The sequence below is a fragment of the Tamandua tetradactyla genome, chromosome X (assembly GCF_023851605.1).
Source record: "Tamandua tetradactyla isolate mTamTet1 chromosome X, mTamTet1.pri, whole genome shotgun sequence".
NCBI classification, from domain to species: domain Eukaryota; kingdom Metazoa; phylum Chordata; class Mammalia; order Pilosa; family Myrmecophagidae; genus Tamandua; species Tamandua tetradactyla.
Window position 1 is genome coordinate 10,002,424 of NC_135353.1, and position 27,528 is coordinate 10,029,951.

The following is a 27,528-nucleotide window of genomic DNA, read 5'->3' on the forward strand; positions in this document are numbered from 1 at the left end:
TTGTCACAAATCTTCGATTTATAAAAACTGCAATATCCACCGAGTACAATAACCTGTACAGTCAAACAAGGTAGGCTTGTAATGAACACAAGAAATCGATCAAGGAGGCATTGCTATTTAGCATTTGCTTTAGCTAAAAGTGACAGAGAAACCCAAAATAATAGTCACTTAAACTCAGCCTAGGGGGACTATGTTAGTCTGTGGTGTAAGGGACCCTGGTATCATCAAATTTGTTATATCACTATATGATAATTCCATTCCCAAGGTCACTTATGTCCAAGATGGCTTCTGGAGCACAAACCATTATGCTGACAGCACAGTCAATAGAGGGGTGAAATGGATAAAGAAGGAGGAGGTAAAGGTCATATGGCAGTTGTAATAGGAGAAAGGAAGTTTCTCTGGAAGCTGCCATAGTTGACTGCCCTTCATAATCCATTGAAGTTAGTCACATGGTCAGGCTAGCTGCAAGAAGTACTTGGATGTTTTTATTCTGTTATCTTTGTGCCCAGTAAAAAATCTGGGGTTCAATTATTATTGGAGAAGGTGAGAACATGTACTAGAGAAGATCTAGATGTTAAAACCATGAGAACCTAGGCAAATCACGTTGAAAATCATGAAGAAATAAATGACGAATCAAAATTCCTTTATTTACTAATTTATTAGTAAATAATGTACTGTAGATAATAAATGCATTACAAATACATTTATATTCGTTATCCTATTTGGCCGTCAGAACAACTTTGAGAGGTATATCAGATAGATAGCAAACTTCTTTTTGATATAAGGAAAGTAAGTTACAGAAAGGTTAAATAGTTTGTACAGGGTCACAGAAATAGTGTCACAGCAAGGATTTGAACTGGTTTCTGATTCTATTCAATGGTTTCTATAGTCTCTTAGAGAAGGGCAGACAAGTGATGGAGAGGGTTGCTTGGATTTCTCAGTAAACTAGGTTGAAGCAATTCTCTTTTCTTTTTCTTAGTTTATCCATTAATCTGCTATCAATCAATTTCACTACAAGTTTAATCCTTTCCCAAATGCATAGCTTTATATTTTCTGAAGTGAAAATTGGAAGTTACAAAGGGAGTGAAGTGTTCTTCATGGGGATTTTCTGAAAATAGAAATAAAAGGATAGTGAATTTTTTGCCACTAAAAAATATTCCCTAAAGAGCTCCTCTTCAAATACCACTAAATATTTTTGGTACCTTAATGTTTTCAGGTATGATTTGGTCTCATATATATGTGCTTTCTAGGATAAAGCATTAGAGACTATAAGTATATCAAGGCTCCTGATTTATATTGCAGCATCAGGGAGGTTTCTCAGAGAAATGGCCAATAGGACAAGACAGAAAGGATAAGTAAAAAATAGTTATCTAAGTAACAGAAGAAGACAAACAGAGCCAGCGGTTTTCGTAATTGAAGGGAAAGTTGGGGTCTGAGAGGAAGGCAGACACTAGAGCATGTAGACACGTAGGGCTTTTATTGGTCACATTAAGGGCATCTGCTTTTATCCTGAGTATAACAGGCTCTCATTAAATGATTTTAGTCCAGGGAATGATATGAGTCAGTTTTTGTTTTTTTTTAAAAGTCACTCGAGCGCTTATGTGAATTATGGTTTGAACAGGATCTTGAGAAACGAAGACTGTCACCTAGGTTTTTGGATTAGGGGACTAAGGAAATCAAGGTTGACACGAGGTTTTGATTTGAGCAGTGGAATGGATAGCAGTGCAGTGTGTTGGGATGAGTAAAATGGGACGGGGAGCAGATTGGGCAGACATGATCATGAGTTTAATTTTAAACGTTAAAAGTTTGATACACCTGTGAGACATTTACGTATAAATGCCAAGCGAGCACTTGCTTAAACAAGTAGAATTCCAGGTCAGCTCACCTGTGTGTAGACTATAATAGACCGTTTGGTCATGAATGAGACAGACTGTGTAGAGAAAATGAAGTGAGAAGAGGACGCCTAAGGGAGAAAGTCATTCCACGTAAATAAAAGACAGGTCAGCAAGCCTTTATTAGTAGTGCTGAAATCATGAAAGCTATGAAAAAATGAAAGGTTTTTCTCTTATGATTTCTTCTACAAATTTTATAGTTTTAGATTTCACACTTAGGGTATGATTCATTTTCAGTTAATTTTGTGTATCGTGTGAGATTTATGCGAATAGTCATCCTCTCCTTCCTCCCCCCCCAAGGGTATCCATTTGATCCAGCAACAATTTTAAAAGATTCACTCCATTGATTTGCCTTAGCTACATTTTTGATTATTGACTACATATGGACGTGTCTATTGCTGAACTCTACTGTTTGATTAGCTACGTGTCCACATTTTTATGAAAACCAAACTCATTTATTACTCTAGCTTTACAATAACTCTTGAAAATGAAGTTGGCTATTTAAAAAAATATTTTGGTTATTTAGGCTTTTTGTTCTTCCAGATAAATTTTTGAATCAGCTAATCATTTCTTTAAAAAAATACACAAATTTGAATGGTAATGAATATATAATCCAAAATTTTCCGACATTTCTTCAAATAATTTTTTTCTCCAAGTATAGCTGTCCTCTCTTTTAGCGGACCTTAATAATATATAATTAATTAGATCTTTGGTATTGTTTCATATATCCTTTTGGCTCTTTTCATAGTTTTAAATTTTTTTTTCTCTTTAGTCCTCAAATTGAGTGATTTTATTCACTTAGCATTTACTGACTCTTTCCTCTGTTGCCTTTATTCTGCTAATGAAACCCAAATTGTGTAATTATTTTTAAATGCTATATTTGTTTGGGTTTAAAATGTCAATTTGGTTGTTTTCTTTTTAATATATTTTTCCTTCTTGAGAATTCCTACCTTTAATTCATTAAAGTGTGTTTACTTTTATCTTATGGTGCATACACTAATAGGTACTTCAAATTCTTTGATAATTACTTCATCTGGGTTCACTCATGGCTGGTATTTCTTGACTGTCTCTTTCCCTGTGAATGGTTCGCTTTCATTCTGATTCTTTGCATGTTTAGTAATTTGGGATTGTACCCCTGATATTGTGAATATTTGCTTTCTGGAATGTGTTCTGTTATACTCTTCTGAATATTAATTTCTCTGTTTATTAGGCAATTGGCCTGCATAAGCTCAGACCTTAAAATTTGTTGCACCTTCTAAGGCAGTGATTCAAATATGCATTAATTCTTAAAGCCTTTGTTTTGCTGCTAATGATATATTCTGTGGATGTTCAGTTCAGGGTTTAGACTGAGATTTTTGTGGATTGTTCAAATATAAAGTCACTTCTCTTAGCCTTTAATACATTGGATTAGGTTTGTTCAATGCATACATAATAAAGGTTGAGACTCAGACTTGTGTGGTTTTAGGCACGCAATTAGTGGATCCTCTTTTCTGGCCCTCCCCACTCTTGCATTTATCCCTTACTATTCTTTTTGTAGGGGTTCTTTTCCCTGTTTCCTTTAGAAAGTAAATGTAGTTTCTACTGGAGTTTCAGTCACCAATCCTGCATTGTTTCATTAATGAAGCCTGTCCTTGGGACAAAGTCAAAAAAGAAAGAGAGAAATATAGAGAGCACGAGATAGAGAGAGAGAGAGAGAGAGAGAAGACAGAGAGGAGAGAGAGATACCTATACAGGTTACTTTTCCAAGTTTTTATTCCTCATCATAATCCATAATTAGATTTTTGTTTTTGTTTCGTGGATGCTGCTTTTTCATAGTATTTTTTAGAAATAGAAATGAGAGATGACATTGTCCTGGGCAAAGGTTGTGATGATAAGGTTGGAGAGTAATGGAGAGATGGAAAAAATGTTTAGGAAATAGACTCAAATGTCCAATGCTTGTTTCTCAAGTCAAATATCTAATTGGTCCAGTTTATTGAAACAGGATATACCAGGGAAGTTCCAATTTGGGTGGGGGCAGATTAAAAATTTATTTTGAATATTTTTAGTATGAAATGTCTATGAGACATTTATGGTAGAATAATATTTTGAAATATTAATCATATGTTCCCTTCAGAAACACTTTCTTCACTTATTTCCCATTTGCAACCTGGATAACTATGTAATTTTGGGTTTTATTGCCCTCATAATGAAGTCGTTATTGTAGAAATCCTAAGAGGAAAGAGATGGCAGTGCTCATCCTGTGAGTTTGAAATAAACTTTCAAAGCCTAAGGAAAATAAAACTTTTTAAGGAAAGAGTTTCAAGAGCCTGAAACTTTTGAGCAGCAAGAATTGATTTACTGGCTTTAAAAAGTTTAGGAAATAGGGGGGTGCAAGGGTAGTACAGTGGTAGAATTCTTGCTTGCCATGCATGAGACCTGGGTTCAATTCCTGGCTCATGCACTCCCTCCCCCCCCCAAAATTAACAAATGTTACTGTAATAATGGGATACGCACATGGAAAAAGAATGAAATGTGACACCCGCCATACAGCATACAAAAAAAGTTTGGGAAATGGATATTGGTGATGGTAGCACCATTTTATCAAGGTAGTTAATATCACTGAATTGTATCTTTGAAAGTGTTTAAAATGGGAAATTATGCATACTATATATGTTACTACAATAAAAATAGGTATTGAAAAATATTTTCAAAGTAGGATCTCTGGACAAGGACCCCAAGATATGTCCCAATATTTGGGGTTTACTTCTAAGATAAGTACTGCTATAACATCCCTCCAAATTGGGAGACCTTAATGTAGATGAGATTTAAGTTCTGCCCCTCACCTTGTTGCCTTAAAAAGGGAAGCTAGTAGAACTGGGCATGCTCTCTTGGTAATGATATGGGGATGGTACAGCAGAGCTTTATGACAGTGTTTATAGATGCTGGAATGGCTGGACCACTCACCATATGCCATGAAACTTGGCAAGGATTCTAGAAGTGATGGCACCCTAGGGAGAAGTAAGGGAGGAGGGGGTGAAATTTTAAATTATTGTTTTTAAACCTAAAATTACTGAGAAAACCTTTAAGTGACTGAATGTATCTGGAATTACTATGTATATATTTTTTTATATCAGGAGTAACAGGGTCTTGAGATAAAAATCAATTTAATTTTTAATTTAAATTTATTTACCAGATTGTATAAGTGCTATCATAACTGATAAACATCAAAAGAAGCATATCGATTTAATATGTATATTCATTATATATACTCTGGAATGATATAATGTTAATAGCTTTTACTGTGTAAAGGGCCAATGGCCATGGGGTCTTTGATCAATAAGGATAACCAACGCTCAGTTCAGTTAGAGAGCCTGGAAGAGGGAGAAATAAAGTCAAATGAAACAAGGAACATCTGATACCTAGCTTAAGGCTTTTTTAATGATTATCATTTATGTCCCTACTTCCTGAAACAATACAAATCATTTCACAATAAAAGCATATTTTTAAAAAGCTAAATTTAACACAATAAATGTAAAAATTAAGAAATTATTTGTAAACAAAAGCAGATATCTCCATTCCCCCCACATCATACCCACAGTTTTGTGCACACATACACATACACCACCAAAATCTTGATCAAAAAATGAAAACATTTGTACACATGTTACTTATGAAATTTCCTAAAACTTAATGAGTATCAGAGCTTTCATTTTATAAAAGAGGTAAGCACACTTGTTATTTCGGGGTATAGAATTTGGTTCTGGACCCTAAATCTAGAAAGAATTTGTCCTTTGGTCCTTTAGATTTAATAGATATTGAGCAGCAGAATAGTACTTTTACTCCCTAAAGGGCAGAAATATTCACAGTGTCATTGTTATTTGCTTAAGATAAGGGCATAATCATAACTTGTAGATCTTTAAGGAAACTCTATATGGTCAGAGATACAGAGATAAGATTTACACTTGTGACTTCCTAGGAGTATTAAAGTGATCACACTTAGAGACTGAAGAAGAGTGAATGACTGATATATCTCCTGCAGTCTTGCTCCCCAAAGGGCTGTCTGGAAACCAGGAGAATGGACATCACTTAGGAATTTTTTAGAAATAGAAAATCTTGGCTTTACTCCAGACATAATAAAACAAAATCTTCATTTTTATTGAAATATTAAGATGCAACAAAGTGAACATTTTAAAGTGCAAAATTTTATGAACATTGACATATATATACATGCATGAAACCGTTATGCATACATATCAATGGAGACAGTGAACATATCAGTCACCAGAAAAATCTCCTTGGGCCTTTTGCACCATTCCCTTCTCATGTATTAACAGTTCATTCCTTTTTTTGTTTCCATAGTATTACTTCACTGTGTGGCTATATCACATTTTGTTCACACTCATTGATGGACATTTGGATTATCTGGGCTATTGCAAATGAAACCGCTATCAAATTTGTGAAGAAAATTCATCTGTAAATGTATGTTTTCATTTCTTTTTGGTGTATACCTAGTGTGCCAGTTTGAAACTGTCCTTTATCCCAGAAAAGGCATATTCTTTACTCCTCATTCAATATTGCTGGGTGATCATTTTTATTGTTTCCATGGAGATGTGACCAACCCAATTTTGAGTGATAACTTTTGATTACATGGTTTCCATGGAGATGTGCCTCCATCCATTCAAGGTGGCGTTGCTTACTGGCATCCTTTAAGAGGGAACTATTTTGGAAAAAGCTTTAGTTGACAGAGCCCATGCAGCCAGCGACCCCTAGGGAAGCCATTTAAAGAAGCCAGTAGAGAAAGCTAGCAGACGTCCTCATGTGCCTTCCCGGTTTACTGAGGTGTCCAGAAGCCAAACATTCCAGAAGATGCCAGCCATCTGCCCTCCCAATTGACAGACTTGTTCAGAATGGCATCAACCTTTCTTGAGTAAAGGTAACCTCTTGTTGGTGCCTTAATTTGGACATTTTCACAGCCTTAGAACTCTAAACTTGCAACTTAATAAATCCCCCTTTTAAAAGCCTTTCTCTTTCTGGTATATTGCATTCTGGCAGCTTTAGCAACCTAAAACACCTAGGAATACTGAGTTATATGTTAGGTTGCGTGTTTCCATGTTCTAAAAGTCAAGTTTCTTGAAGTTTAATTTGCATTACACGTAGTTAAATTTACGCTTTTAAAAATGTCAGGCTTTACAAATGTAAAGCATTATATAATTACCATCACAAACAAAATATTGAATATCTTTGTCATACCAAAAGAGTTCCCACGTGTCTCTTTCTAGCCAATCTTTTCTTCCACCCCAACCCCCTGGATATCATTGGTCTGTTTCCTGTCTCTTAGTTTTTTCCTTTCTAAAATGTCATATAAATGGAGTCACACAGTTAATTGCATTTTTTAGTCTGATTTCTTTAAAGTTCTCTAGCATAATTCATTTGAGATTCATTTATATTTTTGCATGTATCAGTAATTCATTTCTTGTTATTGCTGAATACTATTCCATTGTATGATTGTACCAGTCTCTTCATCTCTTCACCACTTGATGGATATTTGATGTTTACAGTTTTCTGGAATAAAGTAGCTATAAAAATTCATACTAAACCTTTGTATAAATAATGTTTTCTATTTTCCATTTATTTTATAATAGCTATTTTATAAGCTATTATATTCAAAAGTCTCAATTTTTTGAGACACCTCCAAACTGTTTTCCACAACAGTATACCATTTTATGTTTCCACCAATGATGTATAGGGAAGGGTTCCTATTTTTCCACATCCTTGCCAGCACTCTTTATTTTCCATTTATTTAATAACATTTATTATAGTGTGTATGAGGTAGTATCTCATGATTGTGTGATTTGTATTTCTTCAATGGTTAATATTGAAAAACTTTTCATGTGTTTATTGACCATTTGTATTTCCTCTTTGGAGAGGCATCTATTTCCTTCCTTGGCCCACTTTTAAATTCTTTTCTTTTTGTTTTTATTCATTGAGTTGTTGGAGTTCTTTATACTTGCTGGGTATTAAATCTTTATCAGATATATAGTTTCCCAATGTTTATTCTCATTCTGTTGTATATACTTAGTCTTTATTGGTAATATCTTTTCATGCACAAATATTTTTAATTTTGATGAAAGTCAGTTCATCTATTTTTTAATTTTGTTATGTAAAATTAACGTCTAGGAGTCCATTTCCTAATATCAGGTCCTGGAGACATTATCTACATTTTCTTCTGAGCTTTAAGGTTTTAGCTCTTATATTTAGGTTGTTGATGAATTTTTAGTTAATTTTTCTACATGGTGTGTAAGGATTCACATTGATTCTTTTGCACATGGATACCCAGTTTTTCCATCACCATTTGTTGAAGAGACTCTTCTTTCCCCATTCAGTGGACTTGGTGACTTTGTAAAAAAATCAGTTGACCACAGGTGTGTAGATTTATTTATGTTTTCTCAATTCTATTCCATTTGTCTTTACAACTGTTCCTGTGCCAATATCACACTGTTTTGATTTCTGTAGCTTTGTAATAATGTTTGCAATCGAAATATTAATCCTCCATCCTTTTCTTCTTTTTTCAGTTGTTTTTGGTTTCTCAGTGAATTTTGACCTTTCATATGAGTTTGTTGATTAGCTTTTCTTTTTCTGTGAGGGAGTCTGTTGTAAATTTATTTGGGATTGTGTTAAATCTGTAGATCACTTTGGGTAGAATTGAAAACTTAATGATATTGAGTCTTCCAATCCATGAGCACAAAATACTTCTCCATTAATTTAGGTCTTTAAAATTTTTTTTCAGTAATAATTTCTCATTTTCTGCATACCAGTCCTTTACATCATTGGTTAAATGTATTCCTAGATATTTTATTCTTTTACTTGCTATTGTAAATGTAATTGTTTTCTCAACTTCCTTTTGCTATTCATCTTTGCTGGTATATTGACATGCATTTTCATTCATCTTTGTAAATATACAAGAATGAGATTATGCAGACCTTTGCAAAGTGCATGCTTTGTAAAGCTAATGTATTATTTTCCATTCTCACCATTTGGGTATGAGAGTTGTGAATGTGCTACATCTTTCTCAATACTGAATGTCATCAATCTTCTTAATTTGGGTGTTCTAATGTACATAAAGTGTTTTCCCATTGTTTCACTTTCCGTTTCACTGATGATTAATGACGTTCAGCATTAATGATGTCTTTATTGGCAATTAATTTATCTTTTGTGAAATTTTTGTTCAAATCATTTGCCTATTTTTTACTGGATTGTTTTCTTCTGATTATAGAGTTATAAGATTTCTTGATATATTCTGGATGGTAGTCTCTTTTCTGATAAATGTGTTCTAAATATATTTTTTCTACTTGCCTCTTCTTTCTTTTGTTTTAACAGTATATTTCAATGAGCAAAGGTATAATTTTTCTCAAGTCCAATTTATCCAATTTTTCTTTTTTGGTTTAGGTTTTGTGTTCAATATCAGTGTGTTAGTTTGCTAAAGCTGCCAGAATGCAATATACCAGAAACAGAATGGCTTTTTTGTAGGCATAGGCAGGCACTGGGAATTGAACCCAGGTCTCTGGCATGGCAGGCAAGAACTCTGCCTGCTGAGCCACCATGACCTGCCCTGGAATGGCTTTTATAAAAGGGATTTATTAAGTTTATTAAGTTTACAGTTCTAAGGCTTTAAAAATGTCCAAACTAAGGCATCCAGAAAAAGATACCCTGACTCCAGAGAAAGGCCGAATGGCATCTTGGATTTCTCTGTCAATTGGAAGGCATGTGGCTGGCATCTGAGGTCCTTGCTCCTGTTTTTTGCTGCTTTCATCTCCAGATTCCAGTAGCTTCGTCTCTAAGTGTCTGTGGGCCTTCACTTATCTGCTCTGGGCCAACATTCTGGATTTTATCTCCTAATAGTTCCTGGGAGCAGGGATTTCTTCTCTCCCAGCGTCTAGATTCAAATGGCTCTCTCAGTTCCTTCTGCATCTCCACTCATCTGTGTCTCTGTTGCTTCCAGCATCTGATGCCAGTGGTTTCCTCTCTAAGCATCTGTGGGCCTTCACTTAGCAGCTCCAGGACACAACTCTGGGTTTTGGCTTGCTTAGCATCTGATGGGAGGCACATGGCAATGTCTGTTGGGCTCTGCATCTCTGTCATCACTGCAATCATATCAAAATGTCTAAGCTTTCTCCAAAATGTTCCCCCTTTTAAAGGAATCTAGAAAAATAATTAAGACCCACCTTGAATGGGTGGAGTCACAACTCCAGCTAATCAAAAGGTCACACCTATAATTGAGTGTACCACATCTCCATGAAGGTAATCTAATCAAAAGTTCACACCCACAATTGAGTGGGTCAACTTCCATAGAAACAATCCAATCAGACGTTCCATCCTATATATTAAATCAAGATTAAAGATCATGGCTTTACTGAAGTATGCAAGAGTTTCATACTGACACAATTAGAAACCTTAACCTACTTAAATTCAAAACGTTTTCTTCTATGCTTTCTTCCAGAAATTTTGTTGTTTAAGTTTTACATTTAAGACTATGATCAATTTCAAGTTGATTTTTCTGTATGATGTGATGTAGGATGGTATTGGTCTGTTTCCTTAAATTCTTCTGGTTGTTTGAGTACTCTCTTGTTATAGAGAGCTCTCTCTACATTGAATTGCCTAAAAACTTTGTAACTGAGCTTACATGAGTGACTCTATTTCTATTTCTCCTCCCCTATAATAAACTCTTTTGATTACTGTAGCTTTATAACAAACCTAAAAATTAGTAAGGATTTCATCCTTCAACTTGGTTCAACTTTTACAAAAATCCTTTAGCTATTTTATGTCCTTCATATTTACATGCAGATTTTAGCATCAACTCGTCAATTTCTACTGTCAGGTCTCAGAAAAATAACCTTTCATATACGAAGGACTTTTTAACCAGGGGGCCCCTTAGGTTCTTTGAGTAGAACCAGATGTAGCAGCAAGAGCCCCAGGTATGTAGATGCCCCATCCAGAAGGTGAATGAAGCAAGGCCAGATAGGCCTGTAAGATAAACAACCACAGGCAGGTAGTCAAAGCCTGTTCCTGCTTAATAACCTTTGATGATATGTGCAGCTCCACATCAAAGAATAGCAGTGTGCCAGAACCCCAGCAACCAATCAAATCATAAGTCAACAAGTCCCCATCCAATCAAGGGATGGCACACCACCTAGTGGGCACTCTCCCCTCCCAGTGTAGTTTTCCTTTTTAGATGCAGCTCCCAGAACGGGGAGCCGGAACCATCTTCTTTCCTTTTGGTGGCTCCCTGGAGCCATTTTCTTTCCTTTCGCTGGCTCCCACCTGCTTTCTCTTTTCTTTCGTTGGCTCCCACCTGCTTTTCTCTGCTTTCTACCTTCAATAAATCAATTATGCTTTGACTCACTGTCCTGCACAGATTCCTTAAGAACTCCACCCAACATCTACAAAAAACAATCAAACAGATATCTCCTAGAATATGTATGAGATTACATTGAATCTGCAGGCAAACTTAGGGAGAAGTGACATTTTAACAATGTTGAGAATTCCAATTATGAACATAGTACAAGTCCTGATTTATTTAGGAGTTCTATAATTTCTTCAGTAATGTTTTGATTTCCATTCTAGAGTTCTTGGGCATATTTTATTAGAGCAACTCCTAAGTTTTTACAGTGCTATTGTAAAATATTTTTAAAATTTATTTTTAAACATTTGCTCCTAGTATATAAAACTATGAATGGCTGTTTATATTAACCATGTATCCTGCAATATTTCCAAATTCATTTATTAATTCTAGTAATTGAACTATAGTTTCCTTTGGACTTTCTATATTGACAATCAAATCATCTGTAATAGGGCCAGATTCACTTCTTCCTTTCTGATGTTTGTGTTTTTTGTTTCTTTTTCTTGTCTATGAGTACAAGTAGAAAAGTAGATATCTTTGCCTTTATTCCAATTTTAAGGAGAAATTATTCCACTGTTCTTCATTAATTCTAATTTTATATATCAGCTATAGGGTTTTCATAGATGTCCTTTATCAGATTGGGTAAATTCCTGGTATTCTCATGATGCTGAATATTTCTCAAAAATCAGGAGTGGGTGCAACTATTAACAAGTTCATATTGTTTTCTTTAGTCTGGTAATATGTAATTACGTTGATTAACTGTCAAATATTAAACCCACCTTACATTCCTGGGATAAGTCATACTTATTAGTGCTGTATTACTTTTATATATATTGTTAGATTTTTATTTGCAAATATTTTGTTAAAGATTTTTGTGCTTATGTTTATGAGGGTCAATGGTCTTAAATTCTCTTTTTTGGTAGAATCTTTGCTTTTGGTTACAGGGTTGGAGCCTAATGAAATGTTTGGAGCAAAGTTTTACATCTATTTTCTGAAAATATTTGTGTAAGAGTTCTTCCCTGAATGTTTGGTGGAATTCACAAGTGAAACCATCTGGGTCTGGAGTTTTCTTTGTGTGAAAGCTTTTGTAACAGATGATTTTTCTTTAATAGATATAAAGCTACTCTGATTTTCCTTTTCCTCTTAAGTCATTTTCTTAATTTTGAATACTTTAAAGTATTTGTACAGTATTTTCATTTTGGGGACAAAATTGTTTATAATATTATCCTACATTACTTTTGATGTCTCAGGGTATGTAGTACTAACTCCCCTTTTATTTCTGATACCCACGATTCATGTTTTTAATCTATTTCTTGTTCAGTCTATCTAGGGGGTTGTCAATTTTATTTATCCTTATAATGTACTAGGTTTTGGTTTTGTTAATTTTCTCTATTGTCTGTTTTCTATTTTGTTGATTTTTATCTTATATTTATTATTATTTCTTCCTACTTACATAGTTTTACTTTTTTCTCTTCTTTTCCAATCTTCTTAAAATAGAAAGATAGTTCTGGTTTTAAAGTGGCAGAGAACTTGCGAAATTGAGTTCTGGTGTTACATGGAAGGCAGAACTCGAGAGTGATGAACTTGGAGATTTCCAAACTAAATGTGGAAAGTGAAGCCAGGCTCCTCCCTGAAGCTTATAGTAAAATGTGGGAGGAAAGGGATGAGCTGAAAATTGAGCTTCTGGTACAGAGAAACCTGTAGCTGATGATCTGGAAATTGAGTATCCAGAAAGCAGGTCCCCAAAGAATAGTGCTCCATGTGAGGGCTTAACTTCACATGGACCCAGTCAGCAATTTCGGTGCAAGTCAGAATTGGAAATGCAGTTATCCAGGAAGCTTCTATGGAGTTTTTCTGTCTAAGGGATTGGACCCCTATGAATGCATAACTGAGCAGACTTTTGCATAAATTGTATGAACAGAACCACTGCCAGCCTGGGCTAAAAGGAAGAGAAAAGCAGAAAATTGAAGAAAGAATTACCTCAAGGGCATAGAAGCTGAGGTTCAATTACCATAGAAGCTGAGGTCTTGACCAAAGAGATCTCCTCAGACCAAGAGAATAGGTGCACCAATGTGTGTGGAAAAGATGAGTCTTCCCTGGCACTTGGAGAGGGTGGACCCTTCTTCCAGTTGTTCAGGAAAAGTGCTGCCATCTCAGTGCTTGGAGAGCGTGGAGCCTCCATCCCAGTGTTTGGGGAGAGCATGGCCCCTGTACAAGGACTTGAAAGGGACGGGGCTTCTACTTTATCAGGTCTGAAGGACAAAATTCTCTCCCATATATATGATTCTTTTACCTTAAAATCTGTTGGAGTATGCCCTAGTTTTCAGAATTGTTTGGGATCTGTGATCTCTGTTTTCCCTCTTATTTCTCCCTATGGGGATGGGAATATTTATCCTATGTTTGTCCTTCCACTGTATATTACAAGCAAGATCACTTGCTCTGTAGGTTTCACAGGTCCACAGATAGAGGGTAATTGTGCTCCAGGACAAATCATGCCCACAACTTTGATTTTTATAACACTTTGTGCTAAGCATTGTTTCTGAAATCACTTGAGGCTTTAGGGATATTGTGATGGAATGAGATGTTTTGCATATAGAAATAACATGCCTTTTGGAAGTCCAGAAGGTAGAATGTGATGGAATGAAGTTGTATATACCCCAGAAAAAACATATTCTTATATTTAATCCATGCCTGTGGGTGTGAACCCATTGTAAGAAGGACCTTTTGATGAGGTTAAGTTAGATATTTCCCACCTCAATCAGATGGGTCTTAATCCTACTACTGGAATCCTTTATGAAGGAATGAAATTCAGACAAAGAGAGAAAACCGCAGGAAGCCAAAACCAGTGAAACCTGTAAGAGAATGGGGAGGCCAAGAGGGACTGCCATGTGACAAGCTAAGGACCCAGAACAGCCCAGCAGCCAACCCCAGATTGCCATAGCCTTTGGGGGAAAAACGTTGCATTGATAATACCTTGATATTGACTTTCTTTTAGCTTCAAAACTGTAAGCAAATAAATTCCCATTGTTTAACCTATCTATTTCATGGTATTTGCTTGAGCAGCCTAGGAAACTAAAACAATATGTTACTAGAATAAATGTTTTAAAAACCAAAGCACTGTACAACATAAACTATGAATCCTAATGTAAACTATGGAATATAGTTAATTGTATAACTGTAACAATATTGTTTCTTCAACTGTAATATTGATACCACACTAATGTAAAGTGTAATGAAGGGAAAACTGTGAGAGTGAAGGTGGATATGTGGGAACTCTGCATTTTCTGCATGACTTTCCTGTAAACTTACAACTTCTCTAATAATTATCTTTCAAGTGGAAGAAATTAAAACATTCCCAGATAAACAGAAGCTGAGGGAATTTTTCATACTACACTCACCCTAGAAGGGATGCTAAAAAGAGTTCTGCAGGTGGAAAAGAAAAGATAATAGACAATAGATAGAATCCATGTGAATAAATAAAGATCTCCAGTAATGGTAATGATTAAGGTAAATATAAATGCCAGTACTATTGTGTTTTTCATTGGGAACTCCACTTTCTACTTCCTATATGATCTAAAAGGCACAAGCCAAAAATAAATGACAATTCAGTGATTTTGGGATCTTAATTTAAACATGTAATTTGTGAAAAACTACACTAAAATGGGCAGAGGAAGGGGATAAGAACATAGTTTGTGCATACTATTGAAGTTAAGTTTTTATCAAAGCAAACTAGATTGTGTCTGTATGTGTGTATGTATTTGTGTATATTTTTGTTTTGTCTGTAGTTCATAGTTTGCTTTATCTGTAGTTTTATCAGAGGGATGTTTAGTTTCTAGGAAGATTGTATTGCCACACCAGATTCTGAGCCTGATTTTTAATAAGATCCCCCAGGATTCTGAATGTACATTAAAATTTGAGAACTACTTCAATTATATCAATGATTCTTAACCTTGGCTTCATATTAAAATCACCTGAGGAATTTTCTAAAAATCTAGATTATCATGGCGCACCACAGATCAATCAAATCAGAATTTTTGGGGGGGTGAGATATGATTATCGATATATTGTAAAGCTTCCGTGTGATTGCCATATATAGTTAAGTTTGAGAGTCACTGTCTGTGTTCATTTGCCAGGCTGGTATGGCAAATACCACCCGATGGTTATGCTCAAACACCAAGAATTTATTGGCTCGCAGTTTTAGAGGTCAGAGGTCCAAATCTGAAGCATCAGTAAAGCCATGCTTGCCTCTGAGGTCAGTAGTGTTCTCACAACAACAGTCTTCCTTCATATGGCAATGTCCTTGGTGTCCTCCTGTGCTTCTCTCTGACTTCTGTTTTTTCTTTATAAGCCCTCCAATAACATTGATTCAGACCCAAACTGATTCAATTTGACTACACCATAAGCTAATAATATCTTCAAAATCCATAGGAAAGTGGATTAAGGTTAAGAACATGCCTTTTGCTTGGGTACATGATTCAATCAACCACATTGCCTATTATGAATCTTACGTATCAGTTATATCAGGGGTTTTATGACAGAGAGCTTTACCTTAAGTTGAGATAAGTTATCTGAAAGATAATCAGTCTGTATACCTAGGGAAAAAGGGTCTTAATTTCTAGATCATTAATTCTTAGGCTTTGTGGTTCTCTGACCACTTGCATAAGAATCCCATGTACCTATAAAAATCGAAATACTACAGTCGTACTGCAAGTTAAAGCTCCCATAATCTTTGGAGGTAGAGCTGAGGAAATAATGTTTTAATATGTTCCATGAGTAAATTGTATGCACACGAAATTTGAGTGGTCCAGATTATGCTTTATTGTGAAAATAAATGAATTTGAGTTTTACTTTTCCCTTGCATGAGATCTATCCTAAATTTGTACAGCAACAGACAAGATTTTTATGTAAATAGTTACCTGCAGGCTTGTTCAGAAAGCTGTGAATTGTGATATTTCTCAGGCTATTGGATTCACCTGACAGTTACATAAAACAGTGGTTTATAGTTGCTTATCTGATTGGATACTGCTATTTTTGTACCTGTAAGACTATGCCAACTCATTCTGAGTAGAATTATCACATAGAATTCTTTGTTTTTGTACGATTTTCATTATATTAATGATTTTTTTATTTACTGGCATTCAATATTTCATATGTGACATTATTCTATGGAATCACTGGCATTCCAAATTCTTTACTTGTAAATTACATCGGACTGCCACAGTGAAACTCAACTATCAGTGGCATCTTCTAACCTATTCTTTTACTTCTACTCAAGGAAGGTGGGGAGATTTATTCATGAGTATTTTGGGAATTAGGATTAGAGTATGTATAGATTTTTCTCTCTCCCTTTAATCTTGTTGGGGAGTCAGTCTGAGTATAGAAACAGTAAATTGTGCCATGTTCTTCCACACCATAAGTTTTATATGATACCCTTTGTAGTGAAAAGCCTATGATTGCTCAGTGCTGCCTAGAATTGGCTGGGTAACTCTACCTAATTCTAGAGTAGAGTTTTAGGGAGTCCAATTTTGTCAAGCACCTAAGACACATCCTCCAATATTAGCATTATCATGCTATCAAAGACTCCTTGGTCTTTTTCAATTTTTGGTTCAGAAATAGTATTTGGAGGGGTACTATATACTGGGTACCCTAAAACACTGACTAGTATGTTTTGAGAGTCTACTCTGTGCTAGGCATCATTCTAAAAGATTAGCATACAGTCTTAGTCTGCATAACAACTCTATGTGGGTGCCAATAATCACTTTTAATTTACATGAGAAGGAACAGATGATAGGAGTTAGGCAATTTGTCCAATGTTACACATCTATATAAGTGATCAAACTGGGCTCAAACCTAAATCTAAAAGAGGAATAGAGGCCAAAGGCACAGTTGCTCACAGGAAAGTGAGCAATAAATAGAGGATAGGGTAAGTATTTCAAATTTGTTGGTGCACAGGCTCTGAAAAGGTAGGCAATGGACACCTGATTAAATTCTTAAGAGTTTTATACATATAGTTGAACATGACAAACAAAACAAAAAAAATGATTAACGCTGTGTGTGGAATGCTTTGAATTAGAGTTACTGATATATGGTGGGGAATAAAGGGTAGATGAATTATTGACATCATGTTATAGTGAACAAACACAGTGGAAGTTCTTTCAGAATAGGGGTTGGCTCTTCTATTTAGTTTTCAAATGGGAGGATGATATCTTACTGGATGAAAGAAAGGAAGGTCTACAAAACTTATCCTGCTGTAGCAGTAGTGATGAGAAGGTGATTATAGCAAGGCATATTTGAGCACTTAGAGGAAGAGTCAGGAAATATTTTGCACAATTGGAAGAAAATTCATTTGTACTTTGAGATGTCAGTAGGGAATTTCCCAGAACTTTGAAATGCATTTTTTTATGGGAGTTAAACTGGATAAGTGGCATGGGATGGGATGATTAAAAATGCCTTTTTGGTTTAATTAATGATACTGATATATCAAAATATAAGTATTAAAATGTTTAAAGATGGTAAAATACAAAGTAATTGAACCAATAGTAGCATGAAAATGTTTCTATGTCAACTTCTGGATAAGGATTTTGCCCATACTTGGCGTCGAAAAGCAAATACCAAAACTTAATGCTGACCATTTTTATTCTCTTGATTAAAGAATGGGTTCTGTTCTTTTCAGCTAATCTATGTTGTTGTCTTTATGATCATCCAAAAAGAAAATAAAAACAAAACATAAACATAAACATAAAAACTTCAAATATAGCTGTAGGAGAGAAAACCGAATTGGGGGTGGGGGGCACTTAGAATGACTATCTCATTACAAGAATGAATGCACCAGGTGAGCTGACCCACTCCAGACTACCAACATAACAGGGCTTCATGTCAACTTAGCATACAATATTTTGCATGGTCTTCAGTTTTACAAAAGATTACCACCATCATCATAACTTGCAGCATAGATCTTTTGCATTTATGAAGCATTGTTGTATATATTATCAAACTGTATAAAGAAGAGGGCTTATTCTTAAAGATTTTAATCTAGTAAATATCATGAACAATAGTGCAATTTAGACAAAGCAATGTGAACATGAGTATGGCAATTCTTGATTTCAGTAAAGCTTCAGTTTGTATCCATTTTGAAAGTGGGCCAAGGTGAAGCTTTGAACTCTTTTCAGAGGAATGTGAACATATTTAATTCTCTTTCTTTCTGTTCCTTCACTCACTGGATATAACAAATGCAAAATACCTACAAATACAATACAGTGGTATTAAATCCACAAAGTTGCTATGGTGAGGAATTTGAAATATCAAACCTTTCAAGGTTCAGTTTTCAAAAACGTAATCCAGTTTGCCTGAAAAGAATGTTAGCAATAGTAATTGACATACCTATTATGGCATGGCATTTTTAAAAGAACATTATATGTATAAGGTTTCTATGTTTTAGGTCCAGTACTAAAAAAAAGATCTGATGATTTAAATTTCAAGAAAGAACCGATATTTACTAAAATAATAACTGAAGGTGTTTGAATCACCATGTGGAAATGCTGATGAGAATTTGAATTCTCACCACATTTCAAAATTTTTTTCACTTTTATAACACGCAGGTCATCACTGAATTTAGCAATAGCCATTTCAATGGACTGCTTGGGTAGGAACCGGCCTGAATGGGTTGAGTGGTGAATGGAAAGTAAAGAGGAAGAGGCAGCCATTGCTAACAGATCTTGAAAAAATGTCAATAATGGGGAAGCAAGTGATAGGCTACTAGCTAGGGAATTGAGTCAATGAGGGGCATTTTCCCCCCTGTTTTCTTTGTTAATGTCTCATTTTTAAAGAATCAGAGACTGGAATATGTTTCGATGTATATGGAAAGATGAAGGTAAAGTTGGAGAGACTAAGATATAGAGGTTTTAAAGGAGTCAGCATTGAGCAGGATCCAGAGAACAAGGAGTTAGTCTTGGACAAGATAAACGACAATGTGGGTGCAGAGTTAATTGAAAAATATGTAACAGTTTAAGTTGAGGCATTTGAAGTTCTCTTTTTTTTTCATGTGGTGTGGGAGATCTTTAAGAATATTGAAAGCTTTGTATTCCCATGAATTGAAAAATGGAGACAAAAAACTTAGTTGAGATAACCTAAGGAGTGTAATTAGATACTATCAAAAGTCCAATTTAAAGAACATGTATTTGTGACAGCAACAATTTCTGAAGTTGCATGATTTTCCTCCATGCAGAGGCTGTTCAGAGTTCAATGATATTGCTGCCTTAGTGAAACAAGGCGTTAGGAAACAGGAGTTATGGATATCATCAAGAGAGGGATTTATGTTATACAAGTCTATAGACTTTATACTAGGAGGGCAATTTGGATTGATAATCTTTGGATTCTTTTTTATTGTCTAGAGCTCTGTACATATTGCTTCACTGTCTTCTGTCATTGTATGGTATAGTGGAAAATCCTGAGCCCTGCATGTTTTTTCCCTTTGTAATTGCTTAGCGGTTTCTATAAGGTTTTAAAATATGCATCATTAACAATCTACCTGCAATAATATTATATCACTTCATGTATAATGTAAGAACCTTACTATACTATGCCCCTATTTTCTGATTCTGTTCTTTGTACTACTGTTTTCATACAGTTCACTTCAAAATATCATATAAACTTCGAATACATTGGCATGATTTGGCTTTAAACTGTTAATTATCTTTTTTTTTAGTGATGGGAAGGTAAAATTTACATACAGTAAATTCACCTTTTTTAAGTCCATAGTTTAATCAGGTTTTAGAAATGTATCTAGTCACTTAAATATCACCAATATCAGCATGCAGAACATTTCCATCACACCAAAAAGCTTCCATAGTCTCTTTGCAATGAATCCCATCCTCCCTTGTCCAGCCATTGATCTGATTTCATCCTAATGTTTTGCATCTTCCAAAGTCTGCTTCTGTAATTTAGCATAATAGTTTCATGATTTATCCATGTTGTTGCTTATATGAGCAGTTTGTTCTTTTATTACTGAGTAGTATTTAATTGTATGGATATATCAAAATTCATTTATCAATTCAACATTTGATGAATATTTGTTTTCCAGTTTTTCTTGATTATGAGCAACATTGTTGTAAACATACGCATGTGTGACTGTGTGAGCAGGTTTTCATTTCTCTTCAGTAAATACCCATGTGTGGAATTGCAGGGTCATATGAAAACCAGAAAATAGGGGCATAGTATAGTAAGGTTCTTACATTATACATGAAGTGATACAATATTATTGTAGGTAGATTGTTAATGATGCATATTTTAAAACCTTATAAAAACTGCTAAGCAATTACAAAGGGAAAAAACATGCAGGTCTCAGGATTTTCCACTGCCTTCATCATCTATCTCATATCTAGGTCTGATTATATTGACTTATTTTGCTCTCATTCATGGGTTTATTTTTCTACCTTTGAGTATGTCTAAGAAATTTGTATTGGATAGTGGACATGATGGTTTTACATTGCTGAATGTTTGGATTTTGATGGACTAGTAAAATGTGAATGGCTTTTATTTGGTTTAGTTATTTCGAGTCACAATTTAGGTAACTTACAGATCAGTTCTGATCTGGTTTTCTTTATCAGATTTAAAGTAAACCTTAGAGCTATTCTATCCTTATTCTTAAAGCATAAGACTTCCAGGGACTCTAATTCTGGCTGTTCAACATAGTCACTCTATGCTGGCTGATTGGAACTCAAAAGTCTCCATGTCGTCCTGAAACTCTAGGTATTATTAAGCTTATAATTCTCCAGAAGTTGTCATTCCTCTGGTGTCTTGGAGTTCCATGCTATACATGTACAGCTTAATATTCAGCTCCAAATGCAAGGGGATTTCTATGTAGATTCTGCAGGGTTCTGTTTTCTGTTTTTTTTGGTGTTTCTCCCTCCTCTCTAGTTCTCTTTCCTGGTATTTCTCCAACTTCTTCATCTTCCCCAAACTATGATCTTTGCTTCCTTAACTTAGCAAGACCACTATGCTAGCTTAATTTTCACCTCCCTCTTTTGCAGTCCAGAAATGCCTCCAGACAGACAGCTGGGGTGGTCTTAGGGTTCAGTTCATTTATTTTCCTTACTTCTGGGATCACAGTCCTAACTGATTATTGTTCACTCTCTGGAAACTATTGTTTCATAAATTTTGTTCAATTTTATATTTTTTTACAACAGGAGTGGAAGTGCATTTAAATTAATCTGTCAAGGTCAGTAGAGAATAGAGCCCTCTTTGTAAATGACTTGTTCTTTCTTCCTGAATGTTTTCATGTATCTTTCTTTATCCTTGAACTTCAGTAACTTCTTCCAGATAGGGTCTCATACTGAATGTTCTGTACCATTTTATCCGTTTGACACAATTTATCCTTTCATCTGCATATTCAGGTCTCTCTTAACCTTCATTTGTCTTATTTCATTCTTCAGGAAAACTAGCTGTTTGTAAGCTGGATAACTTTGACTGCCTTTCAGATATTACTTTTCATATTTTAATAGTCCTTTTTATTGATTTTATTTAGTGTAATTTCTTCATGGTTTTCCATAAAGTTTGAATATATTTTCAGTCATGTTTATTCATCATATTATTGCTTCTAACATCTATAATATTCAGATGTTCTTTCCTACTTATTTTCTGATTTCTGCTAGCTATTCAACTATGTCAATCATCATACAATCTAAATTTTGAGTATCTATATTCTTATTAGAGCTCCTTTTTTTAATCCAACTCATGTTTGTCATTTTTTTCTGACTGTGGAGTAATATCTGTCTGAAATCTGTTCTCTGGTTGTTTGGGTAATTTTGCCTATGTTTCTTTCTTTCTTTGAAATAAAAATGACTTTTTAAATTTTCTTTGGTTATATGAGATTATTACTCTTCATTTAATGGGGCCATTCCTGGTTTTATGAGGGTGGTGGGAGGGCTGAGCTATGAGGCTGTCAATATCTTTGATTTGAATTTATTTCTCAGGTAATTTCTCATTACAAATATCTGTCTGCTTTCCCTACTGATATTTCCTCTCTTACTTATTGACAGTTGAGTAACTGATCATTCACAGTAAATCTCTGAAGATACAGACTCTTTGATTTGTGCTCTAATAACTACCGTTTCCCTTCTGTCACTTAGTCTACTTCATCTCTGGCAGTCCCAGCTGGTTAGAAGGTTAAATCATGTGTAAACCTTTAATTCAGTGTGTTTTCTTCTTCAGGTCTATCTCCCTTGCCATTTTGCAATGCCAATTTAAAAGAGATATTCTCCACCTCTCTAATTGTCTGCTCCTTCCTCTAGCCCTAACTACTCTTTTTAATAAAATAGTCAGGAGAGCAGCAATAATTTTAGAGAAACTCTCCATCCTTCTTGAGGTGTACAGAGACATGGTTTTAACTCTGATTCTTCTCCCTTGTTTTGCTTCATATTTCACAATGTTTTGTAGACACATTTCAAAATTTATGGATTAGAGATTGTGGCCAATTTCTACTGGCTTTGAAGACAGATCCACTTTCCCTCCATGAAAACATTCTCCTTTTTTCTTTCTACATCATTGATGGATTTTGAGGGAGGGGCGTAGAAGAGAAAATAACATAGTTCTTTGACTTTTAACCAGAGATTTTCTATATTCTGGTAGAATTTCTAGCAGAATAATTAGCTTAATCATTTTGGGAAAATAAATTGTTGCCTCGTTGTAAAGAATAATAACCAAGCGTCATTTACATAGGTTTTCAAGAACTTGGTTTCAACACCAATAACTAAATAATCTTAATAACAAAAGGTTTTGTTTGATTGTTTGCTTGTTTTTAAAAGTTTCCCAGTGGGGACTCGTTTAGATGAAAGAAGTTAATTAAATGTCCCATAACCCTTTTGCTTTACCAAGAATCACACTTGGCTTCCCTGGGGAGAATGTAAAAACAGAAAACATAATCTCAGGCTGCAATCCAGACCTACTGAAACAGGTTCTGCATTTTAAAGAGATCCTCAAATGGTTCTTATGTACATTAAAGTGTGAAAAGCACTGTCATTACCAAAAGTGTTACCAGATCTTAGAGAATGTTTTATACTCTTTCTCAGGCCTAGTGGGGCTCTGTGCTATATATAACATGTCTTCTTCCTGTGGCCATAATGTAAATGACCATGGCCAAGAAAAGTGCTGTATGGTGACTCTCTGAAAAAAGAAAATAAAGCCCTGATTCACATCATTTACCAATTTCCTTGGTGTAAATGCCCCTACAATGGTGGATTTCAAATTATTAGCATTATATCATTGAAAGTGGAATTGAGAAGAGATGAACAGTACATTCTTGTATGCCTGTGGGCTCTGGCTCTACCATACTACTGTGAAGAATTGCTTTCTCACTGGTGCCTTTGGATAAATACAAGCTCTCTTACCCATTTCCATGATGTTTGGGGCTTTGTGGATATGCTTGCTTTTTAATTAAAGCCTTGATAAAATAAAATTAAATGCAACATTAAGACAAGTTGAAACTTATAAAACTCTTCATCTCTTCTTTCCCCTTTTCACAGATTAGTTAAAATATCTTAAAATGTTGTTTGATAAAGGAAAAATCTCCATATGTCCAGACTTTTCCATTAAATACTTAATGTATTTTATCTTAGGTCTTCAAAATAATTCACTTAAAAAGGTACAACAATTTCTATTTTGCTGGTGATGAAAAAAAATCTTTCTAAATGATTAAATAACTTTCTCAAATGTATGCAGCTAATAAATTGCCGAGCCGGGTTGAAGTCTAATTCTATCTGAATCCCAAGCCCTTGTTTTCCTTATTACAATATACTTTATACATTTTAACATCCCTTGTTTCTTTTGTTATATTGAGCATGTAATTGTTACTCTAGAATTTGCTGGTATTGCTATGCATACTCAGTCTTGAGGGAGTTGGTCAAATAACAGTAGTGTGCAATTTGTGTTCACAGATGGATCAATAAGACTGTCACAATCTTTTTATTTGTAAGAAGATCTCAGCAGCCTGCAATTGGAAAAATACTTCATATGATGACCAAGACCCCAGCATTTGTATAGAATAATCTGTTGACAAATACTTCCATGACTTTTTACAACCCAGTGATTATAAGAAAAACTTTCAAAAACACCTCGAATCATGTAAGTATTCTTATATTGAATAGTCTTTTTATAATTAAAGAGAAAGTATATTAACTTACAATGAGAATTTTAGCCATATTAGGGTGCCTTTTATCTGCCAATATATTCTTTTTCTAGGAGAAGCCAGGTCATAACCTGAATTTAGAGTTTAGTAAGATGATGTCAATGAGAATACTAACGATTAGACAAAGCCTTTTAACTTGCTAGAATTTTGCAGTTCTCTTAACTAAGACCTCCAACTCAGAGTTACACAGATACCTTTATATTTCTCTACAAGTGGTTCATCTTTTCTATTACATGCAGAATTTACTAGTTTGATGCTTAAAACTCAGCTGTAAATATTATTTCCTCAAAGAATTCTTCCCTGTTTCCCCAAGTTCAAGTTAGACACTCCCTGTTATTTTATGCCCCCAAAGATTCCTACAAATCTCTTTTACAGTATTTGGCCTACTTATTCATCATTATTTGTTATTATCTGTTTAACGTCTGTACACCCTGAAAGACTATACCTTCCATGAAGAATACAGTGCTGTCTTTGTTCACTCTTGTGTTTCTCTAGGTACTCCTTTCATTTTTATTGGTTATTATTCTCTTTATTAAAGAAGAAATCTTGTTTCCTCTCAGAGATGTTCTACATTATGTTCTTCCTTCATCTTATCATTCCTGTTTCTGCTCAATCATATACTCAGAGAGGTCTTTCCTGACCATTCCATGTAGACCCAATACAGTTCACTATTGCTGCACATCGTGTTTCCTTCAATTCACTTATTATAACTTCATTTCTGTATTCATCTGTTTGCATAATATTTTACTGTCTGTCTCCCTCGATAGATATAAGCTAAGCAAGGGGCAAGATCACATATGTGTTATTAGCCATTGTATTTACAGCATCTGGCCTAGGGCTAAGCACACAATGGACTCTCAATAAACATGTTTGGTCTCCCTAACTAATTGTCTACTTAGGATTATTTTTAGAAGACGGTGTGGGTATAAATCATAAATGTGAATGAGATTTAGAAAGCCTGCTTGGATGATGTTTATTATCTTCTTTTTTTGACATGGCTGAATGTTTGGCATTCTGTAGACATGGGCTAAAAATAGTTAATCTTTCAGAGATGCTGCTTTAAAATTGTTGAAATGTAAATCCAGCGTCCCTCTGCGTTTTCTAAAGGCTGAGAACTCCTTGAAGTTATTGGAGAAATAAATGGATACTCCTCTACCAGTCAATGAATATTCTGGAGACATGCCTGTATGTTAATTAATATTTTTGAGTTCTTATTGCTTTGCATGTTCAGATCTAATATGTTTTGCTTGAAATATTGATTTTGTATCTCTTACAAAGAGTTTACTTCTGACCTTGAGGTTTTCTTCCTAATGCAGTCATCCATATCTCTAAGAACTGAAGCATATTTTACTTAATGTTTTTACTGTAAGTGGCAATAAAATACACCTATTAAATGGAATCTTCTGTCTCCATGAGGTAAAGAATAGGTTTCGGGAAGTCGTGACAGAGCTGCGGTGGACTGAACCCAGAGCTAGTTTTTCTAAATCTTTGTCTTATGAATTTGGTCAGATAAAACATTTGGCCTGAATAAATTGAAAACAAAAAAAAATGGATCAATGCTTTTAGAGATTCATTTCTCTTTAGCAATCCCATGGAGTCTCTAAGAAAGATAAACCATCTTGGAATTCTTAAATACTTAAAATAATTTGAACAGGAACAGAGTAATTCTCAGGTGCTGGCAATGGAAAGGGAAAGGGTACATTAAGATGTTAAAGTATACCCAGAATAGCATTTAGATCTTAAAGAACCTACAGGGCTCATCTTGTCAGTATTCAATATGCATACAGGGGCAGGCACTTGCTAAAGTCACTCAGTGAGGTAAGAGCATAATCACTCCTTGAATCCAGTAAGCTTGGTCCCATTACAAACTTTCTCCATTATGTACGGCCGTAAAGGGAAAGTCTTCACTAGAATTGCTCCATTTAGAATTGATAATAGGGAATATAGGCCTAGGTAAAGCATTTAGCATGAAATAGGACAATTTATGCAGACAGAATCAGTAACTGAAGTTCCAAGGTCATTTTAATCTTGAATTTTGTCTTTTCCTACTTACATTCATTCTGATTATCAAAATGACCAAATAACAATGACAAACATGCATAGTTTGTCATATATTGAATAAGTATCATTGGAACAGTTTTTAGAATTTATTTAAAATATCCACGTGATACAAAAAGACATTGCTCATATTTCTACAGTCTTTTAAGTTTACAAAGTACTTTCATTTTCACCATCTCTATTAATTCTCTTGATAGAACTGCCTAAAAGGTAGATAGTGTTTATCTTCTTTTAGAGATCACAGTCTTGAAATTTTATAAATATATATTTTGTGTAAGTTACTCAGCTTGGTAATGATTGAGCCATGATTCTGCCTGTGTCTAGGCCCTCAAACTTAAGTGTGCAGCAGAATTCCCTGCAGAGCTTGTTAAAGCACAGTTTGTTTGGTTAGAGTTTCTCATTTATTAGGTCTAAATGAAAACCTCAGAATTTGCAGTTCTAAGTTCTCACATGATGCTGACGTTGCTGGTTCAAGACTCAACCACTCGTGTGGTTCAATCCTACGTCCACCCTGTCCATATCCTCATGTGATCTCTCTTACAGAATTTGAGAAAGTCAGAAAGTCTCAAAAAGCAAGTAGTTTGCATATTCTCTTTCCTAAAATTTATTACTATGTCTTCTTTACATTTAGTAAGGTTTTTTTTTTACGTTTTTAATTTTTAATTGGTATTATAATAAACCTATCAATGAATTTAGGAAGACTCGTCATATCATGAATATAGTGATATTAGTATCACTCCACTTATTTAGTTCTTTAATTTCTATCAATAATATTTTCTAATTTTTTGTTGTTTAGAAGTCATGTTATGTATCTTCTAAGATGTTTAACTTTTTTTATTGTATAGTACAACATATATACAAAGCAAAAAAGTAAATGGTTTTCAAAGCACTCTCCAACAAGTGGTTACAGGACAGATCCCAGAGTGTGTCATGGGTTACCAAACCATCCTCTCAGATTTCTCCTTCTAGCTGCTCCACAACATAGGAGGCTAGAGGGCTTAAATATTTTTTTTATCATCACA

At 34.7% G+C, this 27,528-nt stretch overlaps 1 long non-coding RNA gene across 2 annotated transcripts in view; it reads left to right on the plus strand.

Moving 5' to 3' along the window:
* LOC143670632 (uncharacterized) overlaps nucleotides 1-24,378 on the plus strand; it is a 39,045-nt gene extending 14,667 nt beyond the window's left edge. The window contains exon 3 of one of the 2 annotated variants that reach the window (XR_013169414.1): nucleotides 24,198-24,378. This is a non-coding gene — a long non-coding RNA (uncharacterized LOC143670632). Of the gene's footprint in view, nucleotides 1-6,230; nucleotides 6,313-24,197 lie in introns of those variants that run through there. The other variant, XR_013169415.1, reaches the window with a different exon arrangement.
* The last annotated feature ends 3,150 nt before the right edge of the window (nucleotides 24,379-27,528 follow it).